Here is a 19,121-nt window from a genome sequence, read left to right as displayed (position 1 = left end):
CGACTCAGCAAGGACAATGTTTGTAGTGAAATGACACTTTTATTCCAGGTAAGGGAATGTGGTTTACATTATTTAAAATAAACTTGTTCACTGTGTAAAATGATCAAATAGATCTCAATTTCAAAACAAAATTGGTTACGTTGTCATCCATCTGAAATGTGTTGCCTTATTCTTTCAACCACAAGGGTATTAGAGCGAAACGTCTGTTAATGACATGCGTATAAAGACACTTTAAATCATTTTTCATGTTTATGCTGCATGAATCTGTGGTTATTGATCCACAGTTTAGGTTCAGCCCCTACAGTTAACATGCTGACTTCTCCAGTTTTTCATAGTTCAATGTGATGCTTCCAGTGTGTGCAGAACGAGAGGGACTCGCTTCCCACATCTTGTATTTAGGCCTTATGTCCAGCATTCATCAATGGCGAGAGCAAGGGGCGAGGGCGAGACCAATGTGTAAGTCTTTCCGTGCCCATGCACAGCACCCACATCGGCAATTCTCTACTGTACATTTACAGCTAGTTCTCGATGGCCCTACACCCACGCCCTGCTCCTTTTGAAATATCTCCATTATTTTGTGCTCTTCTCACCAAGATGAACCACTTCTACTCAACCTGCTCCAGATTTCATTTGACAAAATAATCATTAAGAATCCCACTGCATAAACATGCCCTTCACATCTCTTGTTATTTGGCTTTCCTGGATCTCTTTCGTACGATAAAAGGTCACAGCAGCTTGACTTGTAAAAGAAAGTCTCGTTCTTTTTCAATATCCCAATGCAATCTACATTTCAATGCAGTTTAGGCAACAGGACCAAATTATTCTTTGAGATTTTATAATAGCGTCGATGCATACAAACTGATATTGCAGTTCCAATTTCAGTAAGACAGTTGTGATCATCCAAAAATAGCAACATTGAAAATCACTGACAGCACCGACGAGAGTGGGACTCGAACCCACGCGTGCAGAACACAATGGATTAGCAGTCCATCGCCTTAACCTCTCGGCCACCTCGTCACATACGCCTGTATCCTTATGAATAAGTGAATTGCATAAATTATGCAGAGCAGCAGACATTTCTCCCTTGTTTTGGTGAAATCATAAATAGCACAGTACGGTTCCAAGACTATTGTCTGTCATCTGGGTTGTGGGGCAAGCGCATTCGCACTGTGACACTCTGCTCACAGTGGTCTGAACAAAAATGAAGAAATGACTATGTAACAAGGTCTGTTGAATTCTGTGAAGATTTGAAGTCAATGGAATGAAGAACCCGAGACAGTAGGAGGTGTTCTTTCAAGAAAGAGTTGGATAGAGCTCTTAAGGATAATGGAATCAAGGGTTATGTGGATAAGGCAGGAACAGGATACTGATTGAGGATGATCAGTCATGATCATATTGAATGGTGGTGCTGGCTCGAAGGGCAGAATGGCCTGTCCCTGCACCTATTGTCTATTGTTTATTAAATTGCCTGTGAGGAATTGTTTGCCAGACTGGAGTAGAGTGCATAGTGCTCAATGTCATTATTCGGAACACCTTTCTTCCACTCAGATATGTTTGACATGCGCTTGTGTCTAGGACAGACAATTTCAAAATCCTAAATAAGGCTAAACTGACAATTGAACTCAACAATGCAAAAACCTTGATCTGCATCAGTTTCCTGGGCCGTGCGACACCAAGTCACTGTATGATCACAGCAAAACAGTGAGCAAGTGTCAGATGGAAAATGAGTGCAGTGCGAGAGCGCATGCTGGGACCAGCAGTTGACACACGGGGAAGTGTATTTCCCACAACAGGAACACTTCCCACACAGCGGACTGCGGTGGAAGAATTCAGAGGGAGTTTACACTTTGGAATTTGATGCCAGAGATCCAATGGAAATCTGTCATTGCGTCTGTTCAAGATGAAGATTTTAAGATTTCTACAGATGAAAAACGAAATGAAGTGCTCATAGTGAAGGCAAATGTCGAAATTGTATATTTCAACAATCTACCCATCTTTGCAATGAGTAGCTCACCACTTTCCTCACTCGGGGCCAGAACTACTGGTGAAGATGGTCGTACAATCCCCGTTACTAGCCATGGAATCAGAGAAATTCGGTTTCCCAAACATTAAGGTAAAACCAGGATTGTGGAGGTAAGCATTAATGTGTTGCTCCTGTGCTGCAGGTGACCAGTGCACGGTATCTCTGTTCCAGTATAGTGGGCTGTGCTGTGCCGAAGTTTTATGTTTGAGCATCACATGGAGCAGCTTCAATTTGTCGTCTGTGTTGAGGCGTACGGATAAAAGGTGATATTGAGCAAAGCCAAGTTTATGGGAAGATACCCATGTTTGTGGATTGAGAAACGACCTTTTCTGGATAATGACTCCTTGATCAACAAACATACTGCAAGTATTTAAAAAGTGTAGAGACATGCGTGGAGAAAGAGCCGAAGGTGAATTTTCAGCAGATGGATAACGTTTCCCATGTGCACTGCGTTAAATTCCGGGAAAATAGATGTTGATCTGGTTTCATGTTATGCAGTTTGTTGCAAACTCACAAAGGTTATTGCAATAATAAAAAATAAATTACATATGACCGTTTGAATATTGTATTGAATTGAATTTTGGTCTGAGCATATTTTATCTTCAATGGCGTGCTGCAGAGAAGTATAGAGGTTTAACAATACAAAAGGACAGAGTCTTCTTGGTGGATTTCTTGGGTGGAGTTAAGAATGTACGAAATATACATAACATCATGTGAATGTGGTCAAAGCTTTAAAGTAGGTGTTGCATCTCCAAGTGACGGTTCAGTTCCTATTCATTAGGATGTAACCTCTGTCTGCAGTTATATTAGGACATCTGCTCCATTTACAGAGTTTCACCTTGAATAATACGTCACACCTTACCAACCCATGAACATTTTATATTCAATCTCATTCAGTTGTACGTATTCATGAAATGTCTTTGTGTCTGAAGTCAACCAAATTCGAAATTGTTACGCAACCCCACTGACTTTCTCTCAATGGTAAATTCCATCCTTGTATGTTTGCTCGTGTATCTTTTAAATCACTGTGAAATCAGCTTCTACGCTTTATTTCTGTAAATTCATTCACGATTTAAATAATTTTATTGAGTGGAAGAAACTCTCATCCAAACCTTTCTTAATCATTCACTAATGGTTTTGAAGCTCTAACTAAAGTTATTGTTACACTCGAAAGAGGGAATTTCCCTGATTTAGTCATTCAAACCTCGCGTTATGTGAAAATCTCATTTGTTTACATATAAACTTGCGTGTTTCTGCTCCAGGATTTCCAAATCTCGTGTATAAACTCCTTCATTCTTTCTATCATCCCGATTAAACCTTTTGTATCCTATCTGATATTTTTATGTCTCAGTAAACAACGCCACTTGGCTTTCTAATATCTTGCTATCCAGGGAACAGCGTCTGTGCCCTTTTTAACTTCTTTACATGTTTTTGGTGGAGAATGAGGGCAAGGATTACACACAATGCTCACACTGAGGGTGACCTAAAGATTTTACAGTTACACTATGAACTCTGCTTTTTAAATATGACTTCTGTATATATAAACTCCAATAAGGTAAATTGTATCTATCCAGTTCATGAACATCGTCTTCATGGAGACGAAAATTATCTATCACTCCCTTTATTCTTCCACGAAATGTTCGGAAGGTTTGTAAGGCCAACATCTCTAATCCTTATAGAGGGTGTGCGAACCACTCAGTTTTATGATTGGATTCATCCAATACTACCCTCTGCTGGCCTCTCCATGCCACTGCATCAGTGTCAAAGCTTTTGGTTCTGAGTCGATCGCAAATCCTTTGCTGTGAATCTCTTAAATTACACGTTCGTTTGATTTTTTTCAAATAATATCTTTGGAAACACAGAGCAGTTTTGTCTGATACTAAGCGATATTGTCCCTGCGTCATTATCAACACTACCAGGCCTTTTTTGGGAATTTTCAATACGTTTCCACGTAATTTTTAAGCATTGCAAATCACAGAAACAGAAATCAATTGATGTCATCTCCTGACAAAATGGTTCACTCGGAGGTGAGCATTTCCATTTGGACGACCCCAAGTATATTTGCAACTCTCCATCTACCAGCATTTTGTGTGTGTGTGTGGTGGGGAGCGGGTTCGAGCGGGCGGGAAGGTGTGTGTGTTGATGGTGCTGTCAGTTTGAATAGTGCTGTGAGCTGCTGCCTTATCTCCCACTCAGACTGAATCATCGAAGGTTATCGCCCTCTGCCACCATCACTGAAGTAGGGTGTGGTGGCCAGATAAGAGAGAGATTATGTCACTTTAAGTTCCACAGAGACTGCCAGACCTGCAACCACACGTAGACACTCACAGAGAAAAATACAGACACACAAATATAGGGGGCGGGGGGAGGTGGATATCGACCACTCCACTACCCAGATTCGCACTTTCTATTCTATTCCGAGCTGTTTCTTCTGGAATAGGAGACGGGGAAGGATTCAGTGAAGGTGTGAGTGGGTTATACTACTGTCAGTGCTGGTGAAAGTGGGGGGGGGATTGGTGGGTGAGATGGTGACTTGTCCAAAGGGAGTTGTTCAAGAGTGTTGTATCCATGCAGTGCTATTAATGAAGGAGATATAGTAGAGGGGTAAAAGAGAGAAACGGAAGGTGCTGCAAGCAGCAGTGAGAGTGTTGGGGCATAGGTTTTGTTCCGGGGTAGGTGTTATAACAGATGAACAGTGACTGTGAGGGAGTATAGAAAATACGGTGATCTTATCCTGACAGAGTGGGGAAGGTAATTGATGCTTGTCCTGTATTGCTGGACATTTCTTCAGACCGCAGATACTGCTCTGAGCTCAGACCATGATTGGTGGGTCTGGTGGTGGGGCCCGCCTTTTGGAAAGAGAATTTCCCTCTCTGTACTAGCCAATCTACCAGGATCTGCGGGCCCCAGTCGACAAACTGTGGTATAATTTCCACGTATCTGCCATGTTCAGGATAAACTATGGAGGGCAGCTCCAACTTGAGAAAGCACAACCATGTGACCATTGGACTTTTAAAGATGGCACCAATGCCAGGAGTCGCGGAGTATCGGGGGCATCTGGGCGATGGTGAGAACCTCCAGCCATGATGAATGTAGAGTCGGGCTGGCATTGAATAAGAGGGACTCCATGGGTGGGGTGGATAGTTAATGAGGTGAGTTTGATAAGATAGCATCATTTAGCTCAGCCTCATGCAGACAATCCCTCTGTCCTACTCAATGAAAATGTTAACGTCGGTTGGGATATATATTCGCAGAGAAATTGGTCAGTTGTGAAGTGAGAAGCCTTCAAAAATGTGTTGTCAGGAGTAAAGAGACAGTATGTCCCGCTTAGGTTGAAGGGTAAGGCTGGTACGTGTAAGGAATGCTGGAGAATTGGAGAAATTGAGGTTCTGGTCACGGATAAGAAGGAAGAATATGTCAGTTATAGACAGCAGGAATTGAGGGTTTTTTTCTTAATGCATTCATGGGATAAGGGCGTCCCTGGCTAGGCAAACATCTATTACACATCCCTAATTGCCTAGAGAGCAGTTAACAGTCAACCACATTGCTGTGGGTTTGGAGTCACATGTAAACCACACCAGGTAAGCATGGCAGTTTGCTTCCTTAAAGGGTATCAGTGAACCAGATGGATTTTTTCGAAACTGGAATGGTCAGCATTTGCCTCTTAATTCCTGATTTAAAGTGATTCAATAGAAGAGTCTGAAGGCAACAATAGTATACTTAAGAGGGAAATTGCACGCGTAAAAAAGGGGACATGTGATAGCTTTGGCTTCTTCAAATACGTCAAGGACAAAACAGTAACTGTGGAAAGAATAGGGCATCCTTCAACATCAGCAAGCCTGCCCATATGCAGAACCACAGGAAATGGGGGAGGTACTGAACGAATATTTTGTATCAATATTTACTGTGGAGGAGGATATGGAAGCTAAATAATTTGGGAAATAAGTAATGACATCTTCGAAAGTGTCTGTATCACAGAGGAGCTGCTGGAGGTCTCAAAACATGCAAAGGAAGGAAACTGTTCTGACTTTTATTAGATGTACGCTAGATCTCTGTGAGAAGCTAGGAAAGTGATTGCTGGGCCTCGTGCTATCATCCATAGCCACAGGTATAGTGCCGGAAGACTGGAGGTTGGCTAACGTGGTGCCATAACTTAAGGAATTTAAGAAAGGTAATAAGGAAAAGCAGTGAGTATAACGGCAGTGGTGGGTAAGTTGTTGGAGGGGATAATGAGGCATAGGATTTTCACGCACTTCGAAAGGTAACGACGGATTAGGGGTAGTCAACATGGAAATGTGCAAGCAATGTTGTGTCTCACTGACTTGACTGAATTTTTTTGAAGAAGTGACTAAAAAGATTAACTGAGGTAGAGAGTTGCACATTGGCGAGATGGACATCAGTAAGGTGTTGAACAACATTGTGCATGGTCATCTGTTTAACAAGGTTGGTTCATATGAAATACATGGAAAACTAGCCATTTGGATACAAAATTGACTCAAATGTCCAGACATAGGGTGGTGGTGGAGGTTGCAATATCCTGGCAGAGGTTTGCAATGCTCCCCATGCTGTGCAGATAGTCCGGTTTATGGAGTAATCCACTAGCACGGTCTGCACAGCTCTCCATCTTGGCCGTTACCTTACCCCAATTTAAGGTGTCTGGGCTGGTTCTGTGAAGCAGATTTAGAATTGGAGACAATAGACCAATTCAGCTGATCTAGCAATGTATTTATTCAATGTTTGCATTCTTGTGATTGGGCCCACCGTTGTCTCACTTATCCAGTTGAGACAATCCCTCCATCTCCTTAAACATATTTTCACCAAGTTATCTGTTAATTAATTATTTGGTTTTTTTTTCCGCGTCTTTCCCTGGCATTGGCTTTTGATTCCCTCGTGTATCGGCATGGTGAAGCTCAGAAACATTGAAATAGTGTGTGTCAGGCTGTTCCTCACTTCTCAATGTGTCCCATGTGATACCCTATGGACAAGGGTGTTCCAGGAGCTTTGATTCACGTGTTTGAATCTTGGTATGCGCCTTCCCATGGAATGCCTCTGTTTGTCCCTCTCAGTTGATGGTATGGTCAGTAACGCAAGGAAGGTCCTTGAGTATAATTGTAAAGGACAAGGCATCTAACTTGTAGCTGAGGCGACTCTGACTTCCTCCTGTTAGTGGAGGTACTGGGGATTGTTTGCTAGAAGTTGTGCTGTAAGCTGCTTCAGACATTTCAGGAGACCGGAGGATTTAGTGTCCCAGCTCGGGACATAGCATGGGACTGTAGTAACAGCATCTGGCTCTGTAACATGAACAACAAATGGAGCAGAGGCTGCAGAGAGGGGAAGCTCTGAAAACCATGGAGAGAGTGTGCGTGGGGAAAGGGATCAGCCATATCTGTTTGTGTCTTAGCCTGGACAAGCACACCCTCTCACTCTACCTATAACATACATTGATGCACATTCTCCCTTTCTGCCCCTCGCACACACTCACACTCACCCTCTCTCACATTTCACACACGTACTCCATTCTGTCACACACACATGCACACACAACCACTCTCTCTCCCTCCCGCACTCACACCCATACTCCACCTCACTGTCTCTGACATACAGATAATGTCTCTCTCTTCCCTTCACACAGACACGCCCCTCTCTCACACATATGCACACGCACACACACGAATGCACATATAAATCTGTGGGTTGAATTTACATTTTCCCATTTGTATTTGCAGATACATTTTATTTTATTCCAAAACATACAATTTGTAGATATTCAGTCAATGTGTTATTTTACAAATCGTACTTTGTAAATAAAACCAGTCTAACTCCAGGTCAAGACACAGACAGAGTCCAAACAAGGCGTCAAGCTTAGAATACATTGTCTGACCGCACGTGTTACTTCATTTACATTGATAATATCTGAAGGTATCTCAAGGCAGTGACTTGAAATAAATTCGGCAATTTTTATATTAACCAATCAAACTCGCACCTCCATTCTAACTGATTAAGTATTTAAGAGCCATCTTAGGTGTATGAACAATTCATGTGCATGAGTTGTATAACCTTTTGATCTTTTCCTTATATCATCTGTGTTTAAGATTTTCCTGTCGCTTACACCTGATGAAGGAGCAGCACAATGAAACCTTGTGTTTACAAATAAACCCATTGGACTCTAATGGGATTCATTTCATTTTTGACATTGTCCAACCGAGTCCAAATCAAACGGCTCCATGTCATGACTTTTACTAGTTAGCTAATCCTCTCCCCTAGCAAGTAAATTGTTCCTAATCCCAAGTGTTTTTGCCTTGCATAATAATCTTTTGCGACACGTTACGCACTGATGTCTGGAAGTCCAGATATAATACATCTGTAGAACCCCCATTATCCACCTTGCGTGTTACGTTTTTTTTAAAGAAAGTTAGTGAAATCATTCAAACATGATTTATCCTTCCTAAATTACCCATAATATGTTGACTGTGCAGGATTGTGGCTTGACTTTGGAAATCTCCTGTTATTAACTCTGTCGTAACGCATCCTAACAATCTTCAATCCCAATAAGTTTCTCACCACTTATCATTCCCGAGTGAAGCTGGTTATTCGAAGTTCTTCCCTTTCTATAACCATTATGTTCCGTTGCACAATTCCTGTGTAACAGGCACAAGGCTGTAAAAGATCTGTTCCAATTGCTGTGTAAGAGGCATGTGTGGCTGATTGGACTCATTCTGTTCCTGCTTCACACACTCGCTGGGCGGAATGTCCTCCTGGTGTTCATACATTATAGTCTCAATGGACTTGCATGTCCTGGTTCTGTTCCTGATCAAGCCGTTCAAGATCTCAATGTTCTCCTCCTGTCGTTCAGTCACAGTTTTGGGGCCTTATGGAATCTCCCTGCTCAAAAATGCTACTTTTCAAGGGCTGAAATATGCAGGCAAGTTTTGTTGTCCACACTGGGTAGCTCAGTGGTTAGAACTGCTGTCTCACTGCACCAGCGATCCTAGTTCAATTTCAGTCTCCAGTTTCCTCCCACAGTCCCAAGATATGCAGGTTAGGTGGATTAGCCAAGCTAAATTACCCATAATATCCGAGGATGTGGAAGCTAGGCGCATCAGTCATGGAAAATGCCAGGTTATAAAGATTGGGTGGGGTGGGTGGTGAGGATTACATGGGATGATCTTCGGAGTATCAGTGTGTTGTCGATGGGTCAAATGGTCTGCTTCCACACTGGAGAGATTCGATGATTAACACCTTTGTTGCAGAAGTCAGTTGAGGGAACAATCTTTGAGTTATGTACAATATCCTTTCCTCAGTGAGGAAATTACATCTGTACACACGACTCCAGATGTGATCTCAAGAAGATCCTGTACAGCAGCAGTAGCACTTTACCAGCCTGCTATAAGGTTCCCACCCAGGTTAGAGCAGTCTCAGGTCTCTGGGGAATACACAGCATTGCTGAAAGATCATTGTCCTTCTCTACTACACCACTATAACGGGTGATCTGGAGAAAATCTTACAATGCCGCTTGAGAAGAACGGGTTAGATGTGGTGAGATAATATCCATGTTGAGATATGCCTCGCCGAACATCTCGCCTGAATCTACCATTAACCTCGCCAGAGCCCACGTCACTCAGATTCCACAGAATCTGTTGAGGTGATCTTAGAAACAGCAAGGAGAAGCAAACATTCATGAGAGTTACGTATCAAATTGAAAGCTGCAATACAAATGGTGGCTATGTTATAAAACAGGAAGTTAGACATACATATTTGTTGGTACTGCGGTAATAATGGGCAGCTTCAAGTTACATCTACCAATGTTTACCCAAGTGAATGTTAATGTTGAGTGTGTATGAGCCGGGTTGCTTTAGTAGTATGTTGAGTACTGGGCTGTAGATCAGGAAATTTTGGAATTGGTATTGTGTGATCAGAAAAGCAAATCGAATACTTTGCTCTTAGGATCGTTGGGAGAATAGTGACATTAATATATTGAATTTTACATGATGTCTTATATTACGGGCATATACCTGAGTCGTGCAAGCCATTAAGATACAAGAATAAAGTTGGCTTTAGTGAATTTGGAAAGTACATTAAAATGACTAAATGTTATTTACAGAAGCACTATAAGGTCTGTAATATACATATATCCCTCCAAGGCATAATTCGCAAAAGTCAAAGGTGACTCAACGATGGTGAACAAAAGAAGTTAAAAATTATATTAGATCGAAGAAAGTGCCTTAGAAAAGGGTCATACATTGTGCATTCATTGAACTTTTGGGCACAACAAAAGAGGACTGATAAACTGATAAGTAAAGTATAAAGAGAACAGCAATACAAACTAACCAGAAACAAAAAGACTGACGAAACACCTCTATGAATATTTGAAAGGAAAATAAAAAACAAGGTCAAATGTGGAACAGTGAATATGTGGACAGAATAATTTATTGCGAGAACAGAAAAATGATAGGGAAACTAAACAGTTATTTTATATCTGTGTTCATGGAGGAGGGTCCAGGATATCTCCCAGAAATACCAAGTGACCATGGGACTTGTGTAACTAAAGACTAAAATCAGTGACGAGTAGCATTTGAAAACATAACTCTATTGATAAGTCTGACGGACCAAATGTACTTCATACCAGAATTTCAGAGAAAGTAGAAATAGAGATAATAATTGCAATGGGAATCATTATATTTTTCCGTATTCAATTTGGAAAGTTATAAATGCATTCTAAGGATTTACAAAGTGAAGAAGAGGGAGAATGAACTACAGACCAGCTAACTTATTGTTAACAGTGGGGAATCTGTCGGAATTTATTATAAAGAATGTCATATTGGACACTTGGAAAGTTATAACATAGTCTAGAGAATTATGCTAGTTTTCTGAAAGGGACGGCAACATTTACCAAATTTTTGCTTGAAGATGTCTCTTGCCGATATAAACAATGGTCAACCAGTAGATGTGGTCTAGTTGGATATCAGGAGGATTGTTAAAGAATTCAAATAGTAAGTTATCCCTAAAACAATAAAGAAAATTGTATTGAGATGAACATATGCAAATGGGGGAAGGTAAAAGTTAAGTTTCCCTTTGTTTGAAGGGAATCAGAATTTAGACGATAAAAAGCTCTGTGCTCTCTCTCTCCATGGATGATATCTGATTCACTGTGATCTCCAGCATGTGTTGGTTTCACTACAGATTCCAGCTTCTGAAGTAACTTGCACCGACTAGGAGTAAAAATGTTCTGCACCAGTGACACAGAATGTTGGTTCATCTGTACCTGGAGTATTGAGTACAGCTTTGATTTCCTGATCCAAGTAAATCATACTGATCTCATATACTGAATGGACATTTTCCAGATTAATCCCTCGGATGGCAATGAGGGAACTCCGCCTGTATGCTGTAGAGTTTCAGAGAATGAGAGGTGATCTAAATGAAACTTTCAAAATATCACTCAGAGGGGAGTGGCGAACATAGGGACATTGAAAAGTGTGAGCATGATTAGCGAGGATTTCAAGATATTCCACAAGAACATCAAGCAGAACAGAATAACCAGGGAACAATCACAGCCCATTAGAAATCAAGAGGGCAATCTGTGTGCGAAGCTGGAAAACATTGATAGATTGTGACATGAGAGCTTCCCATCTGTTTTACTTGGGAGAATGAGGAGACAGATACTTAGTTCAACAAGATGGACTGGGAAGTTCTTAAACAGATTGATATAAGATGCGAGCAGGGATTGATGGTTTGGGCTGGTATAAAATTGGACAAGTCCCCAGGTCTGGACGAGTTGTTTCACAGGCTGCTGTTGGAGACAAGGGAGGAAAGGCACTGAGTCAAATGTCAGTAGGATCCTGTCACATGGGAGGTGCTAGAGGACTGGAGCCTTTACAGGATGGGGTGGAGGTAGACCAGGTAACTGGAGATCAGTGAGTATCAGATCAGTGTCAAGATAACTACTGGGGAAAATAGGAAGGAGAAAATTGATCTTCATTTAGAGATGCAATATTTGATCAGGATCATCAGCATGAAGATATCAGAGGGAAGTCGTAACGAAATAATTTTATTCTCCTGCACGCTTTTATAGGGGAAAAACCTACCCAGGTAAGCTTACGTTATACCTGCTTCCGGGTCCCGGCAGCCCCTCTGGTCTTCGTCACTTCCCCTTGCTGCACCCGCTCTTTCTGTGAAGAGAAGGAAAAAAAACACTGCTGTCCGCTACCGGTAAGTAATTTTAAAACAAACCGTCTCACCTTAGCTGTAGCCTTTTGGTTTCCTTTAAACTCTGCTGCTGCTCGCACTCTTCCAGCACCACTAATCCAGAATCTGGTTTCCAGCATCTGCAGTCATTGTTTTTACCTCGAGTTCTATTACAGCCAACACATACCCAGGATTGGCCAAGTGTGCTGTAACTTTGTGATCATTTGTTTTCTGCCATTTGTAGTTCAAGTCTGATTACGCTATTAACTTTTCAAATTGGACTGGAGTTTAATATTCTGGAGAAATGTCAAATAAATCACATTGATCACATTCTGCAGATCTTAGTCCATTACCCTGCATGTTCCAGCATTTCAGTTGCATCCATGTCCTGCCTGTGGGACAGATTATACAAGGATGGTGACGATGGTGTCTAGGACATTGTAAGCTATGATTCTGTGTGTATGACTGTGTCAGCTTGTTGATTGACTAGACTGCATTCCAGCTCACGCAATACGATGCTAGCAGGGTGAAACACTACAGTTGGAGCTCCTCTGTTAGCCAGTTCCTTTCCTTTCTGCTTTTTTTTAGAATTTCATTCTCTCTCACTCATCCCTTTGCAGACTCTAACACAACTGTCTCAACCTTGAATCAGGACAATTAAAAAAAAATGTCTCTACAAGAAAACCAATGGAGGAAAATATATTATTCTTGCATCAACTGCATTTTTAAATAAAAACAATTCTGTTCAATAAACACTGTCTCATTTTTTCCTTCAATTCTATCAAGTGAGCTATTATATTTTGTCCCTCAGTTTACCGATCTTAATAAATATCCAATCAATTTCAGAGCAACATGCTGACAAAGTATTGAACCAATTTATCTGTTTAGGTTTTAGCATTAGTTATCAAGTCATTACCATTACAATAATAGCATAATAATTGGTTTGGGTAACAAGTATACTGAGGTTCACAATTTAATTTATTGACTGTTTGAAAAATGGCATAATATCCTTTTTTCAGGATTCTAACAGTAATTGTTAAGGCATTTGCATGACACTAATTATAGTATGCTTTAGTTTAGTCTTGCTAACAACTACAGTGAAGTTTATATCTGAATTTAATCCAATCTTTCCTACTTCTTATACAGTAATATAAAAATCCATATTATTTGCAATCAACACACCTACAAAAGAATCCATTATTTCTGATGCAACGCGCACTGTTAAAAATATGACTTTTGCTTATTTGAATGATCTGTGTAATCCCAGCCTTATAAATTTAGAAAAACCTAATTAATTTTCCCTGCCACAATTCCTGTTCATTTTTGCAGATAGCACAGTCAAATAGCAAGATGAAATTTATCATTATTGGTAAGTATGCTAATAGAATTTTGAAAATCTATATGTTGCTAATATATAATAATTTTTCATTTCAATCCATAGAATATAGAACAGTACAGCACAGTACAGGCCCTTTGGCCACGATGTTGTTCCGACCTTTTATCGTACTCTAAAATCAAACTAACCAACATGCCCTTCATTTACTATCATCCATGTGCCTCTCCAAGAGATGCTTAGATGTCCCTGATGGATCTGAATCTACTACCACACTGGCAGTGCATTCCACACACTCACCACTATCTATAAAGAAACTATCTCTGACATCTCCCCAAAACTTCCCACATGCATCTTAAAATTATGCCACTTTGTGGGGAAAAGTCTTTCATTATCCACTCTATCTATGCCTCTCATCATCTTACACAAAACTATCAAGTAAACTATCATCCTCTTTCACTGCAATGACCAAAGCCCCAGCTCCGTCAACCTTTATTCAGAAGACATGCCTTCCAGTCCAGGCATCATCTTGATAAATCTCATCTGCACCTTCTCTAAAGCTTCTGTATCCTATGTCTAATGAGGTGAACAGGACACAACACAATATTCCAAGTGTAGTCTCATCAGGGATCCATAGAGGTGCAGCATAACCTCATGGCTCTTAAACTCAATGTCCCTGCTAATGAAAGCTAACACACTACGCACCGTCTTAATAACCATATCACCTTGGATGTCAGCTATGAGGGATGTGTGGACGTGCACCCCACGATCCCTCTGTTGCTCCACATTGTCAAGAATCCTGCATTTAATCTGAAAATATGCATTCAAATTTGAAATTCCAAAATGAATAACTTCACATTTTCCCAGGTTGAACTCCATCTGCCACTTCTCAGCCCAGCTCTGCATTATGTCAATGTCCTCTAGCAACCTACAAAAGCCCTCCACACTCTCCACAACTCCACCAACCCTCGTGTCATTGGCAAACTTCCTAACTCACCCTTCCACTTCCTCAGCCATGTCATGTGTAAAAATCACAAAGAGCAGAGCTACCAGAACTAATCCCTTCAGAACACCATTCGTCACCGAGCTCCAAGCTGAAAACTATCTATTTAATCACACCCTGTCTTCTATGGGGTCAGCCAATTTATTATCTAACCAGGCATGTTTCCCTATATCCCATGCCTCATTACTTTCAAAATGAGCCTACCATGGGGAACATTATCAAACACCTTGCTACAATCCTTATACACCACATCCACTACACAGTCCGCACCAATGTGTTTGCCACAACTTCAAATAATTCAATGAGGATTGTGAGGCATAACCTGCCGCTCACAAAGCCATGCTGACCATCTCAAATCAATCTATGCTTTTCCAAATAATCATAAATCCTGTCTCTCAGAATCCTCTCCAATAATTTGCCCACAACTGATGTAAGACTGACTCATCGATGATTCCCAGGATAATCTTAAATGCCTTTCTTGAATAAGGGAATAACGTTTGCCACCCTCCAATCATCTGGTATGACTTCAGTGAACAGTGAGGATGCAAAGATCATTGCCAAAACACAGTATTCCCTTGCCTCCCTTCTCATAACAACCTAAGTTATATCCTTTCTGGCCCAGGGGACTTATCTATCCCCATGATTTTTAAATATTTTCAGCACAGTCTCTATCTTAACATCGACCAGTTCGACCATATCAGCCTTTTTCACGTTGTCCTCACAAGGAACAAGGTCCCACTCACTCGTGAATACTGAAGCGAAGTACTCATTAAAAACATCCCCTATCGCTCAGACTCCTGGCAAAAGTTTGCTTCACTGTAAGGGGTATAAATGTGGAATTATGTCTCAGCACTGAATTAATGTAAATATATTGCAGTGTACAATTACTCGACTACTTTGAATATTGAACTGTATTTTAACTGAGAAAACACGGTTGAATTGATTTGATTATATTTCACTTCATTCAAACGTTTATTGTATTTCGAACCACAATACGAGTTTCCTTTTTACAGATATGAAACTTACTTAAATTAATCGCACGTTTATGTGAAGAAAATAGAATTAACATCTGCTTGTTCCTGCCTTTATCGATGACTGTTCATTTTGAAATTGTGGAAGTTGTACATTGTTGAAAGGAAGGGAACTTGTCTTCGGCTGAATATTCACATTGAATGACGGATGCATTTTTAAAATTAAAGCACAATGATCATGCAGTTTTGCCAATTTGTCTTTCAAAGAATTGTCATGAGATTCCTCTTTATTTAAGACTATTATTCATTTATTCTATTGTTATTGTAAAATATTGCTTAATTTCTAGTCCATTACACACAGAAACTATCTAATTAATTCGCATTCGAATTACTATAATAAACAGCTGATTAGTTTTCATTTGTGTAACCACTTTTAACATAATATTGCAGTACGGCCGTCCTGAGTGGGAACATTATGAAAGGAGCCTGTGGAGCTGTGGCAGTGTCTCTATTACTAGACCCGAGAGAAGGATTCGAATCCCACCTTCACCTGAAATATATCAAGAGCTATCTGAATGGTGATTACAGAGTACCTAAGCACAGACTGAACTGTTTTCCAATCCAACATTTGATGTGCTTTTATCTATTATATCAATAATCACAAAATCTGATACTTATTTGTGTCAGGTTACCAAGAAATATGTGTTGGAAAATTCGCTTTAGTCACTTTGCTTTTACAAAAGACTTACATCTGTCCCTGTTTTCTCTAACTGAAAGAAATCTAAAGAGGATTTTTACTTTTACGAAAAAAGGGGAGGTAGTTCCCATATAAGTTAATGCTTCTTCGATCCATGCCTTTTTCAGTTTATGTAAGGTTTCATAATAACGCTCTAATTTCGGATAGTGGGTATACCTGTATCTAATTCTGTCGCTTATATGTTCCTGGAGAATATTTGAAAATGTTGCAGAATTAAAGATTACGATGTCTAAGTAATGAGATTGATCTTTTTTTTGTTGCAAAGGGGCAAGTCCTAAAAATTGAAACTCATTAAATATTATTCTCTCGTTCTATATATTTGAAATAAAGTTGATTTCTTCTTCAGTAAACTAACAAATGCTCCCACCTATTACTTGTCAGTCAGCTGATTACATACTTTGTAACCAAATGTTGTGATTCATCTAAATATTACTCTGTCCTTTGATCAAAGTGATTTTGTGATTGTTGTTCAGTTTATGAATTGTCAGAAACTTGTTTTTATTTTCCATTCACCTGTTCATTTTGGCCGTAAGATTGAAATGCTTTGAAAATATTGGAGTTTATTCATGTAAAAATAAGGTTTGCGCATCTCTCACATATCTCACTTCTTATATTATGATTCAAGAATGTTTTATGTTGGAATTCTAGTAAATTCCAAACATTTGTTGGCTTCAAACAGGTATCAATCTGTTGTTAATGTTTCAGCTGTTACATTGACATTGATTAGGTACTCATTCAGAGAGATCAACTGACAATTATAAACTACATGCAGGATTATTGAATTGAGAAAAAGATACAGACGTGGAAACATTTTTTTAACAGGAATTGGCTTTTTCATTCAAGTGTGTAGGCTGTTCAAGAATTCTATATTGCCTTCCATTGGTATTCTTGTCGAGAATGCAAATTTATAATTCATGTGAATTTTAATGTGTTCTGTATTTTGAAATTTGTATCAGATATAAGCAGAAAAAGAGGAGCAATTAACATGAAAACTTCAGTGAATAGAAAGCACGGTAAACTAAATTGACAGAGGTAACGTTTAGTATTGTCTCTGGATATTCAGTCAAATATTTCTAATGTCAAAAGAGCGAGGTGCTGGAAAAGCATAGCAGGTCAGGCAGCATTCGAAGAGAAGCAGAATCGACGTTTTGGGCATAAGGCCTTCGTCAGGAATCTTTTCCGATGATGGCCTAATGCCCGACAGGTTGCTACTCCTGCTCTTTGGATGTGCCTGCCCTTTTCCAATGCTACAGCTTTCCTCACTTTCTCCAAATATGTTTAATGAACACGAACTGAAAATGTTCGCATCAGCAGTTGAACAAGACCAAATTAACACATTTTTTGCAATATTTATAGTGAAAACTTGTTTTCGAACAGGCAACAAATCAGATCGAACAACATCTCTTGCCGTTAGAACTCTTGGCCATTCATAATAAAGAATAACTATGCTTTGAACAACCAATATGGTGTATAACGACTGAACTGAAATATCAGAGGGACAAGGATCGCATTTTTTTAAGGGAATGATAACCAGATCCTTCCTGTGATAGTGGGGATTGATCTCAGGAACAATAAGATATTTACTGTGATTATTCCACTGAATAGTAATTAGATGGTCATGAAGATCTTTGTGTGGCTTTATGTGCAGTGTTTTGCTTGAACATTGATTTCAGTAACATTGAGATATTTTACAAGATTGACAATTGACAGTTAAAGATAAGTTTTAAATGCAACATTTTTAAAATAAATGTCAGTTTTGTTTAGCGAAACACAATTCTAAGTTTGTGGAATCCCTACTGTGTGGAAACAGGCCATTTGGCCCAACAAGTCTACACTGACGTTCCAAAGAATAATCCAATCAGCACCATCTGCTCTCAGATTACTGGAAATTTACCCCTGACTAATGCACATAACCTACACATCCCTGAACAGAGCGTGCATCTTAGCATGGCCAATTTATCTAACCTGCACATCTTTGGATTGTGAGAGAAAACCAGAACATGCAAACTCCACACAAACATGTGGCCGAGGATGGAATCAAACACAAGTGCATAACACTGTTAGACACGAGTGCTAACCTTTGATCCTCTGTTCTCAATGCCCATTCCCCATGTTCAAGAGGTCTATGTAGTTGTTCATTGGTTCTTTTGTCCAGATACTAATTTATAATTCATATTGCTTTTATTGTGCCCGGAATTTTGAGACTTGTCTCAAAGGTAAGAAGAAAACGAGGAACAATTAATATAAGAACTTGAGAGAATAGAAAGCACAGTAAATTTGAATGACAGTCTGTGAGAAACAAAGCTCACTCACTTCAATAATTTCAGCCCAAGACAAGATCTGAAGCAATCAGTTTGTTTATTAGACGCTTAGAAGTGTGGTTCCTGGAATAAGGCACACAGAGTTCAGCAAATACATATCTTATATAGGACTCATTACACCAAACCCGGAGCCCATTACTATTGTTTCTCGCTTGCCTTATCCGGCCTTGTGCTTAACAAATTACAAGTTTTACTTGTCCATTTCACCACATCCTGCTGTGGTCCATTGTTATGTATATCCTCCATCACTGCTATCTAAATCCCCCACTTGTGACATTTCTTCCCTTTCCCCAACCATATTGATTCTAATGACCTTTTAATTGAGGTTTGTTTTTGTTTTTTTGCAAAAGTGGGAAATAGATGCTTATAACTATTGCTTGTACAAGCATATCTGGGTAACCTACATCCTCACGGCACCTTATCTCGTTGTCTGTAACATCTACCATTGGTTGCCGGCATGTTTCATTCTTGTATGCACATGTTAGCTAATGCAAAAACAATTATATATTTCCTTCACATAGTTTTCATTCT

At 39.8% G+C, this 19,121-nt stretch overlaps 1 non-coding gene across 1 annotated transcript; it reads right to left on the bottom strand.

Moving 5' to 3' along the window:
* Positions 1–935: 935 nt before the first annotated feature.
* Positions 936–1,017, bottom strand: trnas-gcu (transfer RNA serine (anticodon GCU)). Its single transcript has one exon. It is a non-coding gene; the product is annotated as a tRNA-Ser (tRNA).
* Between the last annotated feature and the right edge of the window lie 18,104 nt (positions 1,018–19,121).

This window comes from Chiloscyllium plagiosum, unplaced genomic scaffold, assembly GCF_037043375.1.
Source record: "Chiloscyllium plagiosum isolate Xiang-an unplaced genomic scaffold, Cpla_swu_hap1 HiC_scaffold_47, whole genome shotgun sequence".
Classification (NCBI taxonomy): Eukaryota; Metazoa; Chordata; class Chondrichthyes; order Orectolobiformes; family Hemiscylliidae; genus Chiloscyllium; species Chiloscyllium plagiosum.
This window is presented reverse-complemented; position numbering and strand designations above follow the sequence as displayed.